We start from the raw sequence: 18,234 nt of genomic DNA on the forward strand, positions 1-18,234 counted from the left end.
TTTCATGTTAATCCAGAAAGACAAACAATCTCTGATAACAGCCTGCACTGGGTGTCTCAAATAACAGTTCTTGCTGTGCTTTTTAAAATATAAAGATAGATACATGGGCTTTTGAATAGCTTAGATATTTTCAGGTTAAACTGATGAGATCAGGCAAGCCTGACTGCTTTGTTTTCTGGAAGTCAAACAGACTGCAAATTTATAGGATATAAGTAGTTCGGTTAGACCATGAGGCACCACTGGGGAGGCGAGTGCTTATTAACTTCATGAACTAATGTGGCCATAGCATGTGGAACGCTGCTTCTAGGGCTGAGGCTTTCAGTTGCAGGATTTGAACATCACAGTAGTGGATCTTGTGAACGACTGCTGCCTGAGACAAATGGAATCAATACCAGGACAGTTAAAAAAAACTCTACAAATTAGTTTTGTGTTATGTTTGTTTGCTGATAATCAGCTGTGTATAAAATTTATTTAAAATGGACTGCTTTTCCCATCAGTTCCTTCAGACTGTTTAAAAGCTGCATAAAGGAAAAATGTTGTAAATGGGATTCTAAAGTAACGAAAGAGATTTTGAATTAATCATATAGAAAGATTATGAAAATGTTGTAGAAGTTAGTTTCCCCTAATTTTTAGGTTCCTGGCATATAACAACCCTCTTTTACATGTGGCATGGAATTAGCTTAAAATACTCTTAAGATACAGGTTAAATTATTTTTCTAGCTCTTCTCTTTTTTCCTTCCTTTTGCTTTATAATTTTTCTGTTATTTTCCTCTTATCTATCTTTCTTTTGACTTTGACTTCATTATTTTTATTCCTATACATTTCTGTCTTTGAATTTTAAAGGAAAATAGATACAGACACTTCGGGTAGTCCTGGTTTTGACAATCAGTACCTTCCTACCCAGGGCATCTCTACCAGGATTAAGCTCACTTTGGGGGAAGAAATATGAATCTGATGGTTGAAGAGAGTCTGATTCTATTTGCTATTCCAGTATGCAAGGCTTTTTTAACATTTGGCTATTCTTTACAAGACTCAAGTTTGCAAGAATCAAATGATATCGTTCTGTTATTCATTCAGTCAACAGATAGTGACCAAGGAACTTTTTAGTTCCAGGCACTGTGCTCATCATAGTAACAAACACAGGAAGTCAGAGGTCTCTATCCTCATGGAACTTATAGAGATATTGTCTGAAAATTGTTTTGTAATTAAAATAGCTAAATACATTTATTGTATTATTGGAAATAGCATCTTTATTTTCAAAGACAGCAATGGAAAAAGCTGGGTTAATAGTGAAGTTAAATTTTAAAGCTCAGCATTATTACATTTATCCACCTCTATAATAATAGAAGTTAACATTTATTGAGCATTTACTATATGTAAGGCACATGTAAGTTTCATGTGCTTTGTTAGCAATATTTTATTTCTTTTCCTAACAACCTATTAGTTTCCTCATTTTACAGATAAGAAAATTTGGAGAGGGAATTTAATTAACTGGCCCAAGATCAGCTATAAATAACATTAAGTTACAAATTAATATGTGGAAGTTGCAAACAAAATCACAACTCAATAAAAGCAGTAAATAATAAAGGGTGGAAAACAGTTGGAAATATTTGGCTGGAGAAAGGATTTGACTGTTCTCAGAGTCACTCTCTGATCATGGACTCTTGGGCATTTCTTGAAGGGCTGAGAAAATGGCAAATGGAAAGAATATGGGCAAAATAATAATAATTTTAAAAATGTACCTATAGGAGGAGTTGCTGAATAAAAAGGATGAGAAATAAGGTAGTAAGTGAAAGATTGCCACATTAAAATTATTAGCAGAAGGTTTAGGACAACAAGGTATGTACACTCTCCAAAGAACCTTGGTCATAGGGTCCTTTTTAAGATGAGATGACAAAAGGAAGGACAAGACTAGGTAATGAAGGCCTCCAATCCTACCTCCTCCAGAGAATTGTTTTATAGAAAGGGTTGGTTTCTGGTCATCCCCAGTTCTTAACCATGAAGACGATGAAAGGTTATTGCAGTTTAATATGAATGGAGTTGAAGGTTTAGATTTTGTACTTATAAGTGAAATGATGTTAAAAAGCCCTATGAAGAATGGTTTTATTTGTTTGTTTTTTGGAGTGCATGTGTGTGTGTATATGTGTGTAGAAATTCCTCCTTGCTTTTAAATAAAAAAAAATTAAGGCAGTTACTGGTTGATTTTTAATCAGGTAGTGAAACAGTCCATTTGCCTTTAGGCCAATTTTTTTTCCCCTCATAAAACTAAATAACTTGTTTAAGTCTTTGGAAGACTATAAAGCTAAAATGGCCAAAAATATTTTAAGCTTTAAAGTAGTTGTTAGGTGTGATATCAACATTCAAGAAATTAAAGGTTTACAAAACTAAAATTATGATGTGCACAACCAGTAACAAACTTCCCGTCTGCAAAAAGTGTTAACTTTTCTATGAGAGCTGACTTGTTATTGCTTTCTAGGAAGTCAAATACACCCCATTTATGGAAACACAGCGGTTTACACACCTTCTAAAAGTTTTAAAGCTCTGAGTTTAAAAAAATCATTCACCCAGTCCTGAGTGGTAAAACAGATAGGAGCAGAGTGGGAACACAATCATTCTGTGTTGCAAGGAAATGAGGGATAGGTTTTTCAGATTTTCTAATGACCAGAACAATCCAGTGAGAAGAATAAGATGTGGTCCATTGTTGTAATGAATGTATAAGTCAGCCAGATTCCATAAGATAGCCACACTAGAAAGATATTTAATACTGCTTTTGTCACCCTGTATAAAGAATGTCAATCAGTAATGATAACCATGAAAGTGAAGATTTGACTTTTATCTCATATGTCAGTGAATAGAGGCTCTTAGTTTCCTCGTGGGACCAATAACTTTGTCCAGGTTCCATAAAAATTTCATTGCAGGTTGCATTATTTCTCCTAATTGCTTGTTGTGCTTCCTATATGAGAAGCCCCATTGAAATCAGGCTTGGTCATGTGACTTTCTTTGGCAAAAAAATGGGGGTGAAAATTAAGTGTGCCGCCTCCCAGCAGCAGCTTTAAGAGCCCTCCTGTGGTTTTGCTATTGCTCTTTTGCCTTTGACTCTAGAATGGCATATCCCTGGCAGAAGATTCTCTTTACACATCAGCCTGAGAATGAAGATATGAAACAGAGCCAAAGCAAACCAAGATATTTACTGTGAGTTACAAAAATATTTGTTGCTGTATGCCACTGAGATTCTAGAGGTCATTTGTTACTGCAACATAATCTAGTGGAAGCTGATTGATACATTTGAAATGAAGTTACATATTTGGCCAAACTATTGTTCAGATACTAATATGAGTCATAGGACATAGAGTCCTGCGTCTTCTTTGTTCCTTACATCTCCCTTCTCTCCTTCCCTCTCAATTTTTTGAGAGGTCTGGTGAGATAACCCTTGTGCTATTATATTTATACTCCCTGAAGAAAGCTAACAGAATTAGAGACGCTCCTCATGAAAACAGTATAATGGAAATATGATGAAATATAATCTAATCCAATGTCTTCATTGCATCCACGTATGTAAGCTGAAGTTCAGAGACACACATCGGCTCATCCAAGTTCATGCAGCAAGGGAGTGACAGTGTGGACTAGAATGCTAACGTCAAGGCTCCTGGTCCAGAGTTCTTTCCGTAACAGGCTTTGGTCTCTGCCAGGAGTTTTGAGTTGCTACAACGAACTCTGACACCATATTTTTTTCTTTTAAGCATTTGGGAAATTATACATGTATATATTTCTCAGGCACAGCAGGAACATGGACATGAAACATTAGGGACAAAATTGTAACTTCTCTTTCTGTTTCCAAGAACTGAAAGGAGCGCTGCTGGGCAGGTAGAAGGCAAACAATACGGGCTGCCCACCCTTGTTGGATCAAACAGTAGAACTTCATCAAAACAAACTATGTGGAGCCCATGAGCGTATAGATTTCCCAACACAAAGTGACTGCTCTTCCACAAAAGAGAAAGGAGGCAGTACAAATGCCCAATGAGGGACCATTCTCTGGCTTCAGTTCACTTGGGAAAACTAAACTTCTCCCTCTGATTGTTAAAATAAATATGTTGGCACCATTGTATTTTCAACCGTACTCTACTCCCTCATTCCTCATAAAATGACATGAAGCGCCCCTTATATTTTGTGCTTTAGTCCAGAGAGTCAAAACCTTGCGAACCACCATGACAGGTTTATTAGGCATCCTTGGCCAGGACTTCCTAGCCCTGTCTGTGAAGGGCACCTCTCTGGCTCATCCCAGCATGTTGCTTCCATTCCAAGGTCCCTGTTGGAGGTGAAAAATAGAAATTAATGTATTTTGTAAAGACTGCCTAAAATCACTAACCTTCTGATTCTCTTCAAGGACCCTGACTCACGCTGTCCACTTTTTTTTCTGAGAATACATGCTCAAATTTTACAAGAAAAGCAGGCTGGTTTTTATTATTCAAACAAAGGATCTGTTTTATTGAAATCCAGTATAAGATGAGGTCAGGCAGGCAAAAATATTTCTAACTTAGCAAAAACTTAAACTCAACAGGTTTTAATATTTAGGAATGTTATAAAGTTTGTGTTTTCCTTTCATAAAGTGTTATTCCATTCATGTCACTTCACACACTCCAATTGTTAGTGACCCAACCTGCCTATGATAATATGCACACCATTCTCATTCTGACATTCTGGAATCTCCATAGTATAACTTTATCCCATTTCTATATACCCCAACTTTTTTCAGGCTAGGACTGCAATGTTATTCTCAATAATGCCTCCTCTTACCACCCCATATTTGTAGTTTCTGTTCCTCAAAGAGCTGAGGAATCATCACCTCCGTTGCTTTTGTATTCATTGCATGACACTAGCTTACATTACTGCAATTTCTCCACTGGACTTGGGAAATAAACGCCTAACCATATTAAATCTTGCTTCCTTCCAATATATCCCTAAGACATAGACTCATGGTTTTAAAATACAACCCTGTTCATGTCAGCCTTCTGGTTAAACCATCAGTATATTTCCCTTCTACAAGTGTTCTCCAAATACTGATTTAATAAATCTTCTTCCCAATGACATAGTTTCATTTTCCTTCCCTCTTCCAAATTCTAGCCATACCGGATTTCTCTCATATCCTCAAACAACCTACCTTGTCTCCCACCCAGAGCTTCCATACAATATTATCTTGGGTTGGAATGTTTCTTCCATCAACCTCTCCACTGGTAACTAATTATTATTCACCCCTCAAGTCTCAATTCCTCTAGATAACTCTGTACAAATGCTTCACCCAATAGAACTTTACATGTATTCACAGTATTTATTGCACATATAATTATTTGTTTAATGGTATGGGGAAAAAACACATCTATTTTGTCCATAGATGTGTCTCTAGCAGTCAACAAAATACCTAAAATATAATTGCTACTAAAAATATATTTTTTGCTTGATTGTCTAAAATTGTATCCATCTCATTCAGGTTTCATCAAAATATACCCCTATGAAAAATGAAAATGATTAGGTGAGAGTAGCATGGGGATGGGAAGGAGAAATGGAGAGCCAGGGGATTTATAGTTATAGCATATAGAGGAAAGGCACGATAAAGTCCAATGATAGATGTACTTATGATAAGTAAACCTTAAAGAAAAAGAAGAAAATGGGAAAAGAGACATTGACCCCCAAAATAAAAGTGAGACTGAGAGGAGGAATCTAAAGAACAAGAAAAAAAATCTGTAATTGATTTAGTGACTCTTGCTTTCTCTGGGAAAGGTTAGCTATACCCAGAAATCAGCCTAGGAAGAAACTCAGTGTTCTGGGCCACTAAAACCAGGGGTTTACATCTCTTGTTATTTCCCTACATCCCAGGCTGACAAACCCCACTCAGAGAAGCATAGGCTGATCTACAGTTCATCAGGCATAAAATGCCTGACAGCCCTCTTGGGATCTCCAATCCAAGCAACCGGGCTTGTCAGACATTACCTGTCCTCCCTTGGTTAGCACTGCGGGTATCTGGTTCTGAGCTGATCCTGGGGCTGCTGTAGAGCTAGAGCAAATTATTTAAGTCCCTGCCACGTTTTGCCAAGCTCCTCATGGCTACACTTTATGATCTCAACCCTTTCATTAGAGGTTATGCCTATATACTTCATTGGCAGACACAAAATACCATTTTTGAAATCTGCACACAGAATATGTTTAATAGCTGCCAAAATAGGTATGACTGAAGAATCCTAATTTGTGTGTGAAAGGAAGGCAAATTTAAATGGTAATGGGCATTTATTATATACATATTATGTACCTGACATTGTGCTAGGCACTTTCATATTTACTGGGAAGCTACCAAACACTACTTAAGGCTAATGCGAATTACATACATTTAACTAAATTTTGATTCCATTTTTGACTAAACACTGTGGGTATTATGTATTCAGATTACAACTCAATTAAATCCAGCTAATATTTTTGAAAGTCGCAATGGCAGTGAAGGAAAAACTTGAACCTTGGAATCTGGTAGAAATATTCTTAATCCTTGATGCTTTTCTTAGCATCAGTATGTTGGTCCAATTACAGAGCCTTTGGATCCTCAGTTGGTTTATTTTTTAAATACCCACTTGGTAGGACTGTTGTAAGATTAGTGTTTATGTATATAACATGAAGACCTGTAGTGAATAATCTCAGTGGCACATGTACTAAATGTAGATGGTTTTACAGAAACTTCTAAGAGAAATTGAAGGCAGGTGAAATTTAAGGAGATGTGATTGCCTGGTAGTGGAAGAGGCACTGGTCAGCAAACAGCATCAAGAGGCCAAAGAGAAGGACTAAACTAAATGCCCAGTCAAGCAATGTCACAATGTGAATGTCATGAAATATCAGTGAAATGATCCAGATTTATAACTAAATATGGGACAGACTTGAGCAGCCTCTGTGGGAGGGGATTCCTTAAATGGATGAAGAGGGGTGGAGAAAAGGAAGTGCAAATACTGCACACCAATGCCTGTGTCTGGTATAGAGGATCCTTGTCCAAGCAACAGTGGCCTGGGAAGGTAGAGCAATAGTACGCAGCTCCAACATGCAAAACAAAAAATAGAATGGCACTCTCTGTCTCCTTCTTCCTTCCCTCCGTATACAACTGCCTCTCTGACATTTCCACGCCGAGTATATTTTTTAAATTTTTTAAATTTTTATTTAATTGTCTTTTTAAAAAAGATACATAGATTACAAAAAAATGTTACATTAAAAAATATAAGAGGTTCCTATGTAGGCCACACCTCACCCCACCCCACTCCTCCTACATCAACAACCTCTTCCATCATTGTGGCATATTCGTTGCATTTGGTGAATACATTTTGGAGCACTGCTACACCACATGGATTCTAGTTTACATTGTGTTTACGTTCTCCCCCAATCCATTCAGTGGGTTATGGCAGGATATATAATGTCCAGCATCTGTCCCTGCAATATCATTCAAGACAAGTCCAAGTCCCGAAAATACCCCCACATCACATTTCTTCCCTCTCCCTGCCCTTAGCAAATCCCGGGGCCACTGTCTCCACATCAGTGATACAATTTCTTCCATTGCTAGAATCACAATAATTCTGTAGTAGAATACCAGTAAATCCACTCTAATCCATATTTTATTCCTCCATCCTGTGGACCCTGGGATGGTGATGTCCACTCCACCTCTAACTTGAGGGGTCTTAGATCCCACATGGCTGATGTATGCAATTCTCCTGCTTACAGTTGTAGGCACTCTTGGTTCCCTGGTATGGTGGCTGACTATCTTCACCTCCCTGTTAACTGACCTGGGTAAGTCCAACGAACCAGAAAGTAAGTGTTGCAATTCCATGCAGAATATTTTAAATGTCCAAAACTAAGTTCTTGATATGCCAATTGCTCTTTCCACAGTAATTTGCCATCTCCATAAATGGCAGTTCCACTATTTCCAATTGCCCTGGATATTTAAAATAAAATTATTGTAAACTTTGGTTCCTGTATTAGGTAGCCTATGTTGCATAAATATCTACCCCCAAATTTAGTGATTTTTAAAAATAGACATTTATTTTGTTTATGTGGCAGCTGGCCAATGCTTCTCAGCTTGGCTGGCCTCTCTCATGTGTCTGAGGTTTATCACATGCTGGGAGGTCAGCTGGTTCTAGGCTACTTTATGAGGGGGTCCGAGCTGGGGCAGCTTGGCTCTCCTCCTCCTGGTGTTCTCATCATCCAGCAGTCTAACATGGGTTTCTTCGCTTATAGTGGCAGAGTTCCAATAGAGTAAGTGAACTGGTTCAGCAATGTTGCAGGATATGTGAGCAATATACAAAAAACAGCTGCATTTCCATATACTTGCACTGAAATACCTGAAAATAAAATTAGGGAATCAGCAAAAATACAACTGGAGTGACCTATGGACTGTGGTTAACAGTAATAATGTAATATTCATGCACCTATGCCAAAAATGTACTGTGTTGATAATGGGGAAGTATGGAAAAAGTGTGCCAAATGTATACCGTGGAACTGGTATCTGAGGATATTATCTCAATCTGTAACAAAGTGGTGTGTTGATGATAGAGGGTTTTTGTTTGGGAATTCTGCACATGTGCATGATGCTTTTGTAATTTTACAACTTCTGTCATAAAAATATACTTAAAAATAATAATAGGGTGTGTTCAGGGGAAAATAAATGAAATGTAAGATAAGGACTATTGTTAGTCATAATATCTTTGACAATTATTCTTTCATAATTTGTAACAAGTATCTCACAATGCAATGTGTTCGTGGTGGGTTGATGTATGGAATCTCTGTATGATGTTGTGAATGTTTACTTTGTAAGTTCACAACTTTTACTATACAATTATTGTTTATGTATGTTCATGTAAAAATGATATTAAAAATAATTATAATAGGGTGCGTTAGGGGAAGAATACTTTGGTTAGTAGTAATATTTTGAGGATGCTTTTTAATCATTAGTTAAAACTCTTTCACAACAATGTAAGGTATTGATGGTAGGGTGAGGTATGAGAGTCCTGTATGATGTTATGTATGTTTGTTTTGTAAGTTCACAACTAGTACTATACACCTATTGTTTATGTATGTTTATGTATGAGTGATATACTTCAATAAACTTTAAAAATTAAGGAAACAATCTGTTTGCAATGGCATAAAAATAAAATATTTTAGAATAAATTTAGCAGAAATGCCAAATTTATACTCTAAAAACTATAAAACATTGTTGAAATAATGTTAAATTAAAGATGATCTAAATGAATGGAAAAACATTCCATATTCATGGCACAGAAAACTTAACATCATGAAGATGGCAATACTTCCCAAATTGATCAGCAGATTCAATGCAATCCCTATCAGAATCCCAGATGGCTTCTTTGAAGAAAATGACAAGCTGATCCTAAAATTTATATGAAGTTTCTAAGGACCCAGAAGGGTCAAAGTAATCTTGAAAAAGAACAAATTGGAGAATATGCACGTCCCCATTTCAAAACTTGCTGCAAAAGCAACAGTAATCAAGACATTGTGATCCTGGCATGAGGATATATAGATAAATGGCTTTGTAAAGCTAGAAATAAACATATCTGTCTATGGCCAAGTTATATCCGACAAGGGTGCCAAGACTGTCCAATGGCAAAAGAGTAGTATTTTCGACAAATAATGCAGGGATAATGGATAATCACATGCAAAAGAATCGAACTGAATCCTTCCCTCATTATATATAAATATTAACTCAGAAAGGATCATAGACCTAAACGAAAGAGCTAAAACTATAAAAATATTAGAAAAAAACAGGATAAGTTTGCATGACCTCAGATTCTTAGATATGGCACTAAAAGCATGAGCAACAAAAGATAGATTGTATAATTTAGACTTCATCAAAATTAAAAACTTCTATGCTTCAAAAAAACACTATCAAGGAAGTTGATAACTCAAATTACAAAATGGGAGAAAATATTTGCAAATCATATATTTGATAAAGGACTTGTAAATAGAATATATAAAGATCTCATACAACAATAACAATAAGTAACTTAATTTAAAATGGGCAAATGACCTGAATATATATTTCTTCAAAAAAGATATGCAAATGGCCAATGAGTACATGAAAAAGTACACAACATCATTAGTCACAACCACTAGAATAGCTACAATCAAAATGCCAGATAGTATCAAGTGTTGATCAGGATGTGGATAAATCAGAACCTTTATATACAGCAGGAAAGAATGCAAAATCGTGCAGCCACTGTGGAAGATTGTCTGGCAGTTCCTCAAATATTTATGCATGGAATTGCCATATGACCCAGCAATGCCACTCCGAGGTATGCACCTAAGAGAGATTAAAAACATATGTCTACCCCCAAATTATATGCATATATTACCACAATAATGCCTTGGATTTTTCAAAGATTGCTTTACCTATTTAGGTCTTTGTTAGAAGATTTCATTGTATTCAGAAAATGGAATTAATTAAGGCAACCTGTAGAATTTATTCACATTTGCTACATAAGAATTTACTCACTTGTAAGGTTTCATTCTTTGGTCAAGGATTAACTGAAGAGACCTTTAAATAAATATAGTTCAGAGGAATAATTTAATGCATCTTGAAATTCATTACATAAATGTGAAATTTCTTTACCTTGGAACTGGATGAGCCTTAAATGTACTATTACTTACATGTGTGTCAGATTCTTTCTCTAAAGCATATTTTGTGCCTTTAAAAATAATTTTCTCCTAAATTTTTCTTTTAGGAAAATTTTGTTATTGTTATAATCTTAAAAAAATGATCATTGGGACAAGAGAGATTGGACATATTGTAAGCTCCTGGAAGGCAAGACCTATATCATATTCACTTTTTTATCCTTGTGGTTTCAAGATTTCTATCAGAGTAAATAATAAACAAATATTGTCTTCAATGAGTGAAAGAATAACTGAGTAGTAAATATAGCCGTGACTGCCAAAACCACCACCACCACCACCACCTATACACAAATGTTCATAGCAGCATTATTCATAATAGCCAAAAAGTGGAAACAACCCAATAATAATATGGAATACTATTTTGCCTTAAAAAGGAACGAAATATTGATATACACTACACTGTTGATGAACCTCAAAAATATGCCAAGTGTAAGAAGCCAGTCACAAAGTACCACATATTGTATGATTCCTTCTAAATGAAATGTCCAGAATAGGAAAATCTATGGAGACAGAAAGCAGACTAGTGGGCTAGGGGTGGCGAACAGGAGAAAGTGGAATAGGGGAGTGATGGTAGAGGATACAGGGTTCCTTTAGAGGTAATAAAATGTTCTAAAATTGTGGTGATAATTTCACATATCTGTGAATATACTTTAAGCCATTGAATGTACAGTTTAAGTGGGTGAATTAAATGGTATTGTCAAATATAACCCAATAAAGTCATTAGAAAAAATATGAAATAAATATGTTTTGAAAAAACTTTTAAAATGAGAAAAAGTAAAGAATGGGAAGATTCCTGAGGCCTACGTTTGAAACTGGCATAATATGACTTCTGCTGCATCTTTTGGGACAAAGCAAACTACAAAGCCAAGTGAGATTCAAGTCCTTCTTGATGAAAAAGACCAGGATAGAAGATGGAATGAAGAACTGTGGGCATTTTTGTCATCAGTATACAATAGTTCACCCTCTACAGAGTCACACATATACCTATTATATGCAAAAAATCCAGTTATTCCCTCCATTGTGGCCAGAGTGTTATCCAATCTCAGCAAGAGGTCCAGAATCCAGGATCCAGTCCTGATATGCACCTTCTTGATCCAGAGTTTTAAGGATGAAAAATATATCTGCCCCACATCCTCCTGACTTACAAAATTTGAACAGGATCAGGATAACGATGACGATGATTCTTATTGGAAGAGGATGAAGAAGAGACCCAACCACTGTTCCATAACATTTTGAAGTCCCACTGAGCACATGTTAGCAAAATCCTTTCTATGGCAACATTCCTTGATTAGGTGCTTGATCTTTTTTCTGAGAGTGGCTTTGAGTCCACTATTCTCTATTGATTCTGGCTTCACTCTAAAACTTTAGACACGCTATTTCTTCTACCTGGAATTATCCTCCCTTCTCTCTTCACCTTACTTCATATTCAAAATTTAGATCTCAGCCTCTGACCCAGTTTGAGCTGGGTTATCATTGCCCCATTGTACCATTTTTAAAAATCCCATATATTTTTCCTGGTAATTATAAAGATTATAATGAGGGAAGCAGATTTGGCCCAACAGATAGGGCATCCGCCTACCACATGGGAGGTCCAAGGTTCAAACCCAGGGCTTCCTGACCTGTGTGATGAGCTGGCCCATGCACAGTGCTGATGAGCACAAGGAGTACTGTGCCACGCAGGGGTGTCCCCCATGTAGGGGAGCCCCATGTGCAAGGAGTACACCCTGTAAGGAGAGCCTCCCAGCATGAAAAAAGTGCAGCCTGCCCAGGAGAGCTGATGCAGCAAGATGACACAACAAAACGAGACACAGATTTTGGGTGCCACTGACAAGAATACAAGTGGACACAGAAGAACACACAGCGATTGGACACAGAATAGACAACATGGGGGAGGGGGAGAGAGGGAAAGGAAGAGAAATAAATAAAAAATAAATCTTTTATAAAAAGATTATAATGAATATTAGATTATTAGATCCTTGTTAACCATCCTAACACGTTGTCTTACACCACTCTTTGAACATGTTAGGTTTTTAGGTGCACAATAAATATTTGTTACCTCAAAGAACCTTATATTCCAACTATAACCACAAGCAGACATGGCCTGGCAAATTATCTTACATGTTGTCTGACTTTGTCTATTGTCAAAATGATGTAATTTTCCATGAGCCTGCTTTGGGCACAGTGCATTTCCATGTCACAGACACCACAATGCTTAGACTATGACCAGAGTACAAACTCCTCACTCTGCACAAACCCTGGCCAGATGATCACATGAAGCATGTGTAGACCCACTGCAGGGTGATCTGTCTTCAGGGCATCACCTCAAGGATAGAAGAGTGCTAGAGTAGTGGTAAAAATATAACAACAACCCGACATCAACACCACCAATAGCTAACATTCCTATCCACTAGAACGTAAACTTCATAGAGCAAGGATTTTTGTCTGCTGTATTTACTGCTGACTCCTCAGTTAATATAATGGTGTCTAGCACATAGAAGATGCTCAATAAACTGTCACTGAGTGAGGAAAGAGGCACCTTTTAGTCACAGATAATACTATATAATATACTAAATATTTTTGCTCAGATGATCTCATGTACTTTTTCCAATAACCCCATGAAACAGATAGTATTGCCAATTATTAAGACTATACACTGGCAAATGAGGGGCTCAGAAAAAGTTGCAGCATATTATCTATAACAAACTGCTTCTTTGGAAATTCAGACCATGTGTGCAGCCTGAGAGAGAACCCTGCATCCTGGCTCTCCATACTGAGAATTCAAGGTGGAAGAATAAAAAGAGTGCTTTAGATATTTGCTGGAAACAGATATAAGCTTTCCTAGCCAGAAATGGAAGCATTTATGGGGATAACGAGCATTTATTATTTACAGAAGTGATTCTGATTCCTAGATGTGCACTGGAGCAGAGACATTTTGGGGCTCACCCATACTCCCTCTTGGCTCTGCCATGGACGTGACTGCCTCTCTGCCAGGAAGAACTGCCAAGATAGTTAACTTCCCCTGTGGCAGTTTGAATTCCATACCCCATTTTAGACAGGTTCTTAATTTTATTCTGCATTCCTCTGCATGTGAACCCATTGGAAACAGACCTCTTGATGATGGAATTTTTAGTTAATGTATGGCTTAACTGAGTGAGACTGGGTCTGGAGCCACATGACTGGAGCCCCTATAAAGAGAAAAGAACTAGAAAAGAGTAGTGGCAGAAAGCCACCCAGAAAAAAATAGAAGTCAGCAGGAACCTGAAGAGTTGATGAAAGTTGAGGACATCACCAGGTGACTAGAGTAGGAGATACAACCCCAAAGATTTCTCACAGACAGCATCAAGATGCTGCAGACTCAGAAAGCAAGCCTTGCCTATTTCTTCATTTTGGGCTTTTTCTAGCCTCGAAACCATAGCCAATAGATTCCTGTTGTTTAAGTTAAAACCAGACTGTGGTATTTGCCACTGTTGTCTGACAAACTAAGGCATCCATCCCTCTTCATCAGACTTTAATCAATGACTGATGAGTCAGAAGGTAAATATGCCATCCTTGGGTGAGATAATGCTAAGGTCCATGTACTATACCTATATTTGGAGTTTCCCGTGATACATACGCCTTTCATTGGCCTACTTTACTTCCCTGCCTCGATTCCCAACTTGCCTTCCTGGGTTGCCCTGCATGGCCTCCAAAACATTGAAAACATTCTAATTCTTGTTTCAGGGACAGCTTCTAGGTGAACCCAGACTGAGACATGCACTGAATAGGCTTTGTGAGCAAAAGTTGAATGGATAAGTGTTAAAATAAATAATTAATCAATCCTGAGGTGAAGTTATCAACTTCACAGGAAATCCAAAATAAATATAATTAAAAAAATAAGTTTTGTTTTTATTATATTTTTTAAGAATAAAAATTTTGAAATTTGATAGTATATGCAAGGATAATAATTTCTCAGCAATAGGCTATATAACTGGTCCTTAGGTTGGTAATTATATTAATAGATGCTCATTTCAACTGAATTTGGTAAAGGAGTATTATATTGGGAAATACATATATTATCTTTAATGCTTTCGCTTTTCCTCATATTCTGTGTTATATGTGTCATGTGTCCATAAAAATTATTATCATCGATTTTGTACATTTTTCCTCCTCATGAAGCTCTAAAATAGGAAAGCAGACATTTTATTAATTCATTCTCACAAGATGTAAAATTTTTTCCAGGTAGTAGTCTATTCTTTAAACAAAATGGCCTAAAAGGATTTAAGTATAATTAGTGTTTTTGAAAGCATTTTCTTCCATATTTTGAATGCAATTATACCAACCAATTGTACAACATTTGGAATTGAGAATAATCTGTACTCCATTATTCTGCCTTGGAATATTGTTTAAATTTTTATAAAATTTGTTGGTTCAAAGTATATAATATTCTCTTTGAAGTTATCCCATAATAAAGGCTCTTAAGTTTTGTATTAACTATCAGCCTATTCTCAATTTATTAAATCAGTCAAATATTTTAACTATGTTTGCACATAAAATTAATTTTTACATCATTTTACTCTTTCAATAGTAAGTATGTGTTTATATTTCTATTGCTTCATAGAATTTCAGTGTATAAAAAGCATAGAGATTTTCAATTCTAATTATTTATTGATTGATTGCTTATCCATATGCGAAGGTGAATATCCAGATATTAAAGTACAAATTTCAATAGCATGCCTGAAAACAGTTCCTTCCATCTCCCCAATAATATCTAAGCCCTCTCTCAATCTGAAACAGAGCAGGCATCATCCCAGATTCCTCAAGACTGTGTTATGAGCAAACATAAGGAGAGAGTGCAACCACTGGCCAAAACAGAATTATTGCTATTATAGTTAATAGTGTGTGGTAATGGAAGAACTTGTGATATTAATATAAAGATAGTGGTTACCAGAGGTTCTGAGGGGAGGGAAGAATAGGTGGAACATGGGGCATTTTTAGGGCATCGGAATTGTTCTGTATGATACTGCAATGACAGATACAGGTCATTATACGTTTGTCAAAACCTGTAAAACTGTACAGCACAAAGTGCAAACCATAATGTAAACTATAAACGTTGGCTAGTAGCATTGCTTCAATATTGGTTCATCAATTGCAACAAATGTGCCACACTAATGTATGATATTAGTAATAGGGAAAATGTGGGTGGGGGGGAGGATTATATGAAAATCCCTTATAATTTCTATGTAACTTTTCTGAATCTAAAACTTCTTTAAAAATAAAATTTACTATCATAAAATAAAATAGAAAATACAAAATAAAATAAAATGTGAAGTACACAATACAATATGATACAATGTAATAAAATAAAAGGTGTGGCTGGCTTGTATTTCCAATGTCGAGATTCCAATCAGGTATGATTATGACCTTCACATTCACACGACCCTTGATCCCATGCAAATGCAGCAATGCCTCAAATAACAGTATTTTTGGCATCATTAGGCTGTTAAGCCCCCCAAAGTATGAGACTGAAACTGAATGAAGGATTTGGCCTCAAAACTCTATTGTTTAACATATTCTCTAATCTGACTACACAGTGTCGCTGAAAGGTGGTGTTATTTTTATTCCTATTTTACATATTTAAAAATGCCAAATAATCTGGACGAGTTGCAGAACTGAAAAGAGGTGGGCTCAGGGCTCAAAGTTAGATTATGCTAGATTTTAAAGCTATCTTCCTATCTATTAAGTTAAGAAATCATAGTTTATGAGAGAAGAAATATAAAATGACAAATTGTTATAATATAGGCAACTTGCCACTTGCACTCATTCTTTCCTTCCAAAAGGGCTACCTGTAGTAGGTAACCCAAAGAAAGACATGCTTGATCTTAATCCACATTTGTGTGGATGTGAACTCACAAGCAAATAGGACCTTTTGAAGATGTGATTTTTAGTTAAGCTGAGGCCAACTGAATCAGGGTGGGTCTTAATCCATATTATTAATGGCCTTATATAGGGAATAACCTGGAAGCCAAAACCAGAGAAGACCACATGGGAGAAGCCAAAAGTCAGCAGAAATTCGAAGAGGCTGTGAAAAGAGAAGATTTTGCTCTGTGTCAGAGGCAGAGATACCAGCCAAGGAACCCCAAGAATTGCTGGCAGACACCACCAGAATATGACTGACTCCAGGAGAAAGCAAGGTTTACTGGCATCTTGATTTTGAACTTATTTTAGCCTCAAAACCATGAGCCAATAAATTCCTGTTTGTTTAAGCCAAAACAAGTTTGTGCAATTTGTGATAGTAACACCAAACAGACTAAGATACTGCCCCAGTGTCCCCTGCATCCTGAGCTTTCCTGAATTCACTAACCCAGACTGCTGATAGGGCCCCTCTGGTTCTCCATCCGTTTATTCATTCACTTACATACATCATTTATTGTCTGATCCTGCCATTTGCTTCCATTAAAAACCACACAGGAAACTCCTTTTCTGTTAAATCCAAGCACACATCTGGTGTTTTCAGACACGGGTATACTCACTGAAGGACTGAACTGAGCTTGGGTTTGCTGCTTGAGGAGATGTGTTTGTTGATCGTAACAGTTCTAGGACTACAGAAATTTGAAATTAGTCCAAGGACCAGGGAGATGGTCCCCATGATTCTGACTTCAACTTTCCTTTTTGTCAAATCATTTTTACATTCATAATCTTGAAGCTAATATCACATAATAACTCAATGCATTTTGTTGTAGCACTGCCATTATGACTGTACAAAATAGGTATAATGATGATTTATTTCAGTAAATAAAATACGCTGAGATGATTCACTTTATTATTGGTTCACAGAGATCTGGAATCAGTAAACTGTTTCCATTGAAACCTTTTTTGTAAGTTTTCCAAGCAGATCAGCAAACTGCTGCTCCATACTTCTAGTAAGAGTGAAAATATGTGTTGATGAGTTACATAGAAAGTGATGGGAAGAATCTTTGATAAGCATTGAATTTAATAAGTAATTTTTCTAAGTTAGGGTTAAAGAGTGTCACAAATATATGTATTCAAAGAGGTCAGTCCTGAGAGGAAAGTTGAGCAAGTTTGTTGTGTGCCAAAGCATTTCAGGAACTCAGTAAAAGACTGAAGTAAGGATTTGGTCTTAGAGGCAGGGGGAAAAAAATGAGTGAAATATTTTGGAACACTTTGTATCAAAGAATGAATACAAGAAATGTCTTAGTACCTCGTGTGTTCTTGGAAATTTCTTCAATAAAGGAAAATCTGCTGAAAATTCCAACTCCCGTGAAAACAAATATCTTCCCATATGTATGCCTACTGGGACCCATAGAAAGTTTTCTTTGTGGCGGCTTGTTTCAATTGTTGATGCTTTCTAATCAGGGCTTAAAATCTTTTCCAAAAAGACATTTTGTTTATTTACAATTAGTATAAATTGTGGTAATTATTTTTCTATGCAAGTCAACAAGCTAAAAATTTATGATAAATAGAAAATTAGAGATTTGGCTGCTGATGTTCATAAATTCCAATCACGAATAGAACCATTTTCTTGGACTG

General features: G+C 36.4%; 1 long non-coding RNA gene across 1 annotated transcript in view; it reads right to left on the reverse strand.

Annotated features, from left to right (window-relative positions):
- Window positions 1-753: 753 nt before the first annotated feature.
- The window catches only part of LOC131273068 (uncharacterized), a 125,685-nt gene continuing 108,204 nt past the window's right edge, over window positions 754-18,234 (reverse strand). Inside the window, exon 3 of the long non-coding RNA XR_011645526.1 lies at window positions 754-4,306. This is a non-coding gene — a long non-coding RNA (uncharacterized lncRNA). The remainder of the gene's footprint in view (window positions 4,307-18,234) is intronic.

This window comes from Dasypus novemcinctus, chromosome 13, assembly GCF_030445035.2.
Source record: "Dasypus novemcinctus isolate mDasNov1 chromosome 13, mDasNov1.1.hap2, whole genome shotgun sequence".
Classification (NCBI taxonomy): Eukaryota; Metazoa; Chordata; class Mammalia; order Cingulata; family Dasypodidae; genus Dasypus; species Dasypus novemcinctus.